The 8076-nt window shown below is 40.4% G+C and overlaps 9 non-coding genes across 9 annotated transcripts; all 9 read right to left on the bottom strand.

Moving 5' to 3' along the window:
* Positions 1-1358: 1358 nt before the first annotated feature.
* trnav-cac lies at positions 1359-1431 on the bottom strand. Its single transcript has one exon. It is a non-coding gene; the product is annotated as a tRNA-Val (tRNA).
* Positions 1432-1560: 129 nt separating this feature from the next.
* On the bottom strand, positions 1561-1633 carry trnav-cac. Its single transcript has one exon. It is a non-coding gene; the product is annotated as a tRNA-Val (tRNA).
* A 1434-nt stretch (positions 1634-3067) lies between these two features.
* trnav-cac lies at positions 3068-3140 on the bottom strand. The gene has a single exon. It is a non-coding gene; the product is annotated as a tRNA-Val (tRNA).
* An 897-nt stretch (positions 3141-4037) lies between these two features.
* On the bottom strand, positions 4038-4111 carry trnav-cac. Its single transcript has one exon. It is a non-coding gene; the product is annotated as a tRNA-Val (tRNA).
* Positions 4112-4239: 128 nt separating this feature from the next.
* trnav-cac lies at positions 4240-4312 on the bottom strand. The gene has a single exon. It is a non-coding gene; the product is annotated as a tRNA-Val (tRNA).
* A 1232-nt stretch (positions 4313-5544) lies between these two features.
* On the bottom strand, positions 5545-5617 carry trnav-cac. The gene has a single exon. It is a non-coding gene; the product is annotated as a tRNA-Val (tRNA).
* A 129-nt stretch (positions 5618-5746) lies between these two features.
* On the bottom strand, positions 5747-5819 carry trnav-cac. The gene has a single exon. It is a non-coding gene; the product is annotated as a tRNA-Val (tRNA).
* A 1233-nt stretch (positions 5820-7052) lies between these two features.
* trnav-cac lies at positions 7053-7125 on the bottom strand. The gene has a single exon. It is a non-coding gene; the product is annotated as a tRNA-Val (tRNA).
* A 129-nt stretch (positions 7126-7254) lies between these two features.
* Positions 7255-7327, bottom strand: trnav-cac. Its single transcript has one exon. It is a non-coding gene; the product is annotated as a tRNA-Val (tRNA).
* Positions 7328-8076: the final 749 nt, after the last annotated feature.

Here is an 8076-nt window from a genome sequence, read left to right on the forward strand (position 1 = left end):
AAAGTCTGAATAGCAAATACTGAGAAGTGCGAAGGACCAATCTGTTAAGATGTGTTTCCGCCCGGTCTCGAACCGGGGACCTTTCGGGTGTGAGGCGAACGTGATAACCACTACACTACGGAAACCGAATGATTGGAAAACTAAGGGTGTGACTGACTTTGGCTGGGTGGGACATTTATCGCTCTCAGAACCTAATGAAATCAGAAATTACTTAGTCAATTAATTAAACAATAAGGCTTGAGAAGCCGGGAATTATTGTGTGCAGCGGCTCTTGGAAGAGGCTTGGTGGTTCAAAACTTCTTCCATTTAAGAGTGATGGAAGCCACTGTGTTCTTGGGTACCTTCAATGCTGCAGAAATGACCAATCATTTGAATTTACCACAGGTGGACTCCAATCAAGTTGAAGAAACATCTCAAGGATGATCAATGGAAACAGGATGGACCTGAGCTCAATTTCCAGCCTCATAGCAAAGGGTCTGAAAACTTACGTAAATAAGGTATTTTTAAAATATTTAATGGGTATTATGGCTCTTTCTGTGGAACTCAATTTGGGATATTATGTGAGGTAGACATGAGAAGCCGGGAATTATCGTGTGCAGCCGGAACTTGGAAGAGGCTTGGTGGTTCCAAACTTCTTCTATTTAAGAGTGATGGAAGCCACTGTGTTCTTGGGTACCTTCAATGCTGCAGAAATGACCAATCATTTGAATTTACCACAGGTGGACTCCAATCAAGTTGAAGAAACATCTCAAGGATGATCAATGGAAACAGGATGGACCTGAGCTCAATTTCCAGTCTCATAGCAAAGGGTCTGAAAATGTATGTAAATAAGGTATTTTTAAAATATTTTTTTCATTAATAAAAACTATATGCTATCGCTTTGTCATTATGTGGTATTGTGTGTAGATAGATTTTATTTTATTTCATCCATTTTAGTATAAGGCTGTAACGTAACAAAATGTGGAAAAAAGTAAGGGGTCTGAAAACTTTCCGAATGCACTGTACCTATGCAGGCTAGCTTCTTTTCCTTTGCTAGCCAGCCAACTAAATCTATCACACAATCACATCAAGCAGCTGAAATGACAGAAAACAATCTACATTTTTGTTTGTTTTACCTTGGATTATATTGCCATTTCTTTGGATATATCCATTACAATGACCCTGATAAATGAATTTGCCTGGCTCAGAGAAGCTGTCAGTCTGGTCACATTCATACAGATCGCATGGTGGAGGTCCCCAAAAAAACGGCAACATTGATCCACTGGTCGGAGAGGTAGACAGCAAGGTTTAGACAAACCTCAACTGTTTCAAACCAAATGCTAGCCTCTGGGCATTGGGAAATATTGAATATTACAAAATGTTTCCACCCGGTTTCGAACCGGGGACCTTTCGCGTGTGAGGCGAACGTGATAACCACTACACTACAGAAACCGAATGATTGGAAAACTAAGGGTGTGACTGACTTTCGCGTGTGAGGCGAACGTGATAACCAATACACTACTGAAACTAAAGTCTGAATAGCAAATACTGAGAAGTGCGAAGGACCAATCTGTTAAAATGTGTTTCCGCCCGGTCTCGAACCGGGGACCTTTCGCGTGTGAGGCGAACGTGATAACCACTACACTACGGAAACCAAATGATTGGAAAACTAAGGGTGTGACTGACTTTGGCTGGGTGGGACATTTATCGCTCTCAGAAAATAATGAAATCAGAAATTACTTAGTCAATTAATTAAACAATAAGGCTTGAAAAGCCGGGAATTATTGTGTGCAGCGGCTCTTGGAAGAGGCTTGGTGGTTCAAAACTTCTTCCATTTAAGAGTGATGGAAGCCACTGTGTTCTTGGGTACCTTCAATGCTGCAGAAATGACCAATCATTTGAATTTACCACAGGTGGACTCCAATCAAGTTGAAGAAACATCTCAAGGATGATCAATGGAAACAGGATGGACCTGAGCTCAATTTCCAGCCTCATAGCCAAGGGTCTGAAAACTTACGTAAATAAGGTATTTTTAAAATATTTAATGGGTATTATGGCTCTTTCTGTGGAACTCAATTTGGGATATTATGTGAGGTAGACATGAGAAGCCGGGAATTATCGTGTGCAGCCGGAACTTGGAAGAGGCTTGGTGGTTCCAAACTTCTTCTATTTAAGAGTGATGGAAGCCACTGTGTTCTTGGGTACCTTCAATGCTGCAGAAATGACCAATCATTTGAATTTACCACAGGTGGACTCCAATCAAGTTGAAGAAACATCTCAAGGATGATCAATGGAAACAGGATGGACCTGAGCTCAATTTCCAGTCTCATAGCAAAGGGTCTGAAAATGTATGTAAATAAGGTATTTTTAAAATATTTTTTTCATTAATAAAAACTATATGCTATCGCTTTGTCATTATGTGGTATTGTGTGTAGATAGATTTTATTTTCTTTATCCATTTTAGTATAAGGCTGTAACGTAACAAAATGTGGAAAAAAGTAAGGGGTCTGAAAACTTTCCGAATGCACTGTACCTATGCAGGCTAGCTTCTTTTCCTTTGCTAGCCAGCCAACTAAATCTATCACACAATCACATCAAGCAGCTGAAATGACAGAAAACGATCTACATTCTTGTTTGTTTTACCTTGGATTATATTGCCATTTCTTTGGATATATCCATTACAATGACCCTGATAAATGAATTTGCCTGGCTCAGAGAAGCTGTCAGTCTGGTCACATTCATACAGATCGCATGGTGGAGGTCCCCAAAAAAACGGCAACATTGATCCACTGGTCGGAGAGGTAGACAGCAAGGTTTAGACAAACCTCAACTGTTTCAAACCAAATGCTAGCCTCTGGACATTGGGAAATATTGAATATTACAAAATGTTTCCACCCGGTTTCAAACCAGGGACCTTTCGCGTGTGAGGCGAACGTGATAACCACTACACTACGGAAACCGAATGATTGGAAAACTAAGGGTGTGACTGACTTTCGCGTGTGAGGCGAACGTGATAACCAATACACTACTGAAACTAAAGTCTGAATAGCAAATACTGAGAAGTGCGAAGGACCAATCTGTTAAAATGTGTTTCCGCCCGGTCTCGAACCGGGGACCTTTCGCGTGTGAGGCGAACGTGATAACCACTACACTACGGAAACCGAATGATTGGAAACTAAGGGTGTGACTGACTTTGGCTGGGTGGGACATTTATCGCTCTCAGAAAATAATGAAATCAGAAATTACTTAGTCAATTAATTAAACAATAAGGCTTGAAAAGCCGGGAATTATTGTGTGCAGCGGCTCTTGGAAGAGGCTTGGTGGTTCAAAACTTCTTCCATTTAAGAGTGATGGAAGCCACTGTGTTCTTGGGTACCTTCAATGCTGCAGAAATGACCAATCATTTGAATTTACCACAGGTGGACTCCAATCAAGTTGAAGAAACATCTCAAGGATGATCAATGGAAACAGGATGGACCTGAGCTCAATTTCCAGTCTCATAGCAAAGGGTCTGAAAATGTATGTAAATAAGGTATTTTTAAAATATTTTTTTCATTAATAAAAACTATATGCTATCGCTTTGTCATTATGTGGTATTGTGTGTAGATAGATTTTATTTTATTTTATCCATTTTAGTATAAGGCTGTAACGTAACAAAATGTGGAAAAAAGTAAGGGGTCTGAAAACTTTCCGAATGCACTGTACCTATGCAGGCTAGCTTCTTTTCCTTTGCTAGCCAGCCAACTAAATCTATCACACAATCACATCAAGCAGCTGAAATGACAGAAAACGATCTACATTTTTGTTTGTTTTACCTTGGATTATATTGCCATTTCTTTGGATATATCCATTACAATGACCCTGATAAATGAATTTGCCTGGCTCAGAGAAGCTGTCAGTCTGGTCACATTCATACAGATCGCATGGTGGAGGTCCCCAAAAAAACGGCAACATTGATCCACTGGTCGGAGAGGTAGACAGCAAGGTTTAGACAAACCTCAACTGTTTCAAACCAAATGCTAGCCTCTGGGCATTGGGAAATATTGAATATTACAAAATGTTTCCACCCGGTTTCGAACCGGGGACCTTTCGCGTGTGAGGCGAACGTGATAACCACTACACTATGGAAAACGAATGATTGGAAAACTAAGGGTGTGACTGACTTTCGCGTGTGAGGCGAACGTGATAACCAATACACTACTGAAACTAAAGTCTGAATAGCAAATACTGAGAAGTGCGAAGGACCAATCTGTTAAAATGTGTTTCCGCCCGGTCTCGAACCGGGGACCTTTCGCGTGTGAGGCGAACGTGATAACCACTACACTACGGAAACCGAATGATTGGAAAACTAAGGGTGTGACTGACTTTGGCTGGGTGGGACATTTATCGCTCTCAGAAAATAATGAAATCAGAAATTACTTAGTCAATTAATTAAACAATAAGGCTTGAAAAGCCGGGAATTATTGTGTGCAGCGGCTCTTGGAAGAGGCTTGGTGGTTCAAAACTTCTTCCATTTAAGAGTGATGGAAGCCACTGTGTTCTTGGGTACCTTCAATGCTGCAGAAATGACCAATCATTTGAATTTACCACAGGTGGACTCCAATCAAGTTGAAGAAACATCTCAAGGATGATCAATGGAAACAGGATGGACCTGAGCTCAATTTCCAGCCTCATAGCAAAGGGTCTGAAAACTTACGTAAATAAGGTATTTTTAAAATATTTAATGGGTATTATGGCTCTTTCTGTGGAACTCAATTTGGGATATTATGTGAGGTAGACATGAGAAGCCGGGAATTATCGTGTGCAGCCGGAACTTGGAAGAGGCTTGGTGGTTCCAAACTTCTTCTATTTAAGAGTGATGGAAGCCACTGTGTTCTTGGGTACCTTCAATGCTGCAGAAATGACCAATCATTTGAATTTACCACAGGTGGACTCCAATCAAGTTGAAGAAACATCTCAAGGATGATCAATGGAAACAGGATGGACCTGAGCTCAATTTCCAGTCTCATAGCAAAGGGTCTGAAAATGTATGTAAATAAGGTATTTTTAAAATATTTTTTTCATTAATAAAAACTATATGCTATCGCTTTGTCATTATGTGGTATTGTGTGTAGATAGATTTTATTTTATTTATCCATTTTAGTATAAGGCTGTAACGTAACAAAATGTGGAAAAAAGTAAGGGGTCTGAAAACTTTCCGAATGCACTGTACCTATGCAGGCTAGCTTCTTTTCCTTTGCTAGCCAGCCAACTAAATCTATCACACAATCACATCAAGCAGCTGAAATGACAGAAAACGATCTACATTTTTGTTTGTTTTACCTTGGATTATATTGCCATTTCTTTGGATATATCCATTACAATGACCCTGATAAATGAATTTGCCTGGCTCAGAGAAGCTGTCAGTCTGGTCACATTCATACAGATCGCATGGTGGAGGTCCCCAAAAAAACGGCAACATTGATCCACTGGTCGGAGAGGTAGACAGCAAGGTTTAGACAAACCTCAACTGTTTCAAACCAAATGCTAGCCTCTGGGCATTGGGAAATATTGAATATTACAAAATGTTTCCACCCGGTTTCGAACCGGGGACCTTTCGCGTGTGAGGCGAACGTGATAACCACTACACTATGGAAACCGAATGATTGGAAAACTAAGGGTGTGACTGACTTTCGCGTGTGAGGCGAACGTGATAACCAATACACTACTGAAACTAAAGTCTGAATAGCAAATACTGAGAAGTGCGAAGGACCAATCTGTTAAAATGTGTTTCCGCCCGGTCTCGAACCGGGGACCTTTCGCGTGTGAGGCGAACGTGATAACCACTACACTACGGAAACCGAATGATTGGAAAACTAAGGGTGTGACTGACTTTGGCTGGGTGGGACATTTATCGCTCTCAGAAAATAATGAAATCAGAAATTACTTAGTCAATTAATTAAACAATAAGGCTTGAAAAGCCGGGAATTATTGTGTGCAGCGGCTCTTGGAAGAGGCTTGGTGGTTCAAAACTTCTTCCATTTAAGAGTGATGGAAGCCACTGTGTTCTTGGGTACCTTCAATGCTGCAGAAATGACCAATCATTTGAATTTACCACAGGTGGACTCCAATCAAGTTGAAGAAACATCTCAAGGATGATCAATGGAAACAGGATGGACCTGAGCTCAATTTCCAGCCTCATAGCAAAGGGTCTGAAAACTTACGTAAATAAGGTATTTTTAAAATATTTAATGGGTATTATGGCTCTTTCTGTGGAACTCAATTTGGGATATTATGTGAGGTAGACATGAGAAGCCGGGAATTATCGTGTGCAGCCGGAACTTGGAAGAGGCTTGGTGGTTCCAAACTTCTTCTATTTAAGAGTGATGGAAGCCACTGTGTTCTTGGGTACCTTCAATGCTGCAGAAATGACCAATCATTTGAATTTACCACAGGTGGACTCCAATCAAGTTGAAGAAACATCTCAAGGATGATCAATGGAAACAGGATGGACCTGAGCTCAATTTCCAGTCTCATAGCAAAGGGTCTGAAAATGTATGTAAATAAGGTATTTTTAAAATATTTTTTTCATTAATAAAAACTATATGCTATCGCTTTGTCATTATGTGGTATTGTGTGTAGATAGATTTTATTTTATTTCATCCATTTTAGTATAAGGCTGTAACGTAACAAAATGTGGAAAAAAGTAAGGGGTCTGAAAACTTTCCGAATGCACTGTACCTATGCAGGCTAGCTTCTTTTCCTTTGCTAGCCAGCCAACTAAATCTATCACACAATCACATCAAGCAGCTGAAATGACAGAAAACAATCTACATTTTTGTTTGTTTTACCTTGGATTATATTGCCATTTCTTTGGATATATCCATTACAATGACCCTGATAAATTAATTTGCCTGGCTCAGAGAAGCTGTCAGTCTGGTCACATTCATACAGATCTCATGGTGGAGGTCCCCAAAAAAACGGCAACATTGATCCACTGGTCGGAGAGGTAGACAGCAAGGTTTAGACAAACCTCAACTGTTTCAAACCAAATGCTAGCCTCTGGGCATTGGGAAATATTGAATATTACAAAATGTTTCCACCCGGTTTCGAACCAGGGACCTTTCGCATGTGAGGCGAACGTGATAACCACTACACTACGGAAACCGAATGATTGGAAAACTAAGGGTGTGACTGACTTTCGCGTGTGAGGCGAACGTGATAACCAATACACTACTGAAACTAAAGTCTGAATAGCAAATACTGAGAAGTGCGAAGGACCAATCTGTTAAAATGTGTTTCCGCCCGGTCTCGAACCGGGGACCTTTCGCGTGTGAGGCGAACGTGATAACCACTACACTACTGAAACCGAATGATTTGAAAACTAAGGGTGTGACTGACTTTGGCTGGGGGGGACATTTATCGCTCTCAGAACCTAATGAAATCAGAAATTACTTAGTCAATTAATTAAACAATAAGGCTTGAGAAGCCGGGAATTATTGTGTGCAGCGGCTCTTGGAAGAGGCTTGGTGGTTCAAAACTTCTTCTATTTAAGAGTGATGGAAGCCACTGTGTTCTTGGGTACCTTCAATGCTGCAGAAATGACCAATCATTTGAATTTACCACAGGTGGACTCCAATCAAGTTGAAGAAACATCTCAAGGATGATCAATGGAAACAGGATGGACCTGAGCTCAATTTCCAGCCTCATAGCAAAGGGTCTGAAAACGTACGTAAATAAGGTATTTTTAAAATATTTAATGGGTATTATGGCTCTTTCTGTGGAACATTATGTGAGGTAGACATGAGAAATCGGGAATTATCGTGTGCAGCCGGAACTTGGAAGAGGCTTGGTGGTTCCAAACTTCTTCTATTTAAGAGTGATGGAAGCCACTGTGTTCTTGGGTACCTTCAATGCTGCAGAAATGACCAATCATTTGAATTTACCACAGGTGGACTCCAATCAAGTTGAAGAAACATCTCAAGGATGATCAATGGAAACAGGATGGACCTGAGCTCAATTTCCAGTCTCATAGCAAAGGGTCTGAAAATGTATGTAAATAAGGTATTTTTAAAATATTTTTTTCATTAATAAAAACTATATGCTAACGCTTTGTCA

The sequence above is a fragment of the Oncorhynchus mykiss genome, unplaced genomic scaffold, assembly GCF_013265735.2.
Source record: "Oncorhynchus mykiss isolate Arlee unplaced genomic scaffold, USDA_OmykA_1.1 un_scaffold_464, whole genome shotgun sequence".
Classification (NCBI taxonomy): Eukaryota; Metazoa; Chordata; class Actinopteri; order Salmoniformes; family Salmonidae; genus Oncorhynchus; species Oncorhynchus mykiss.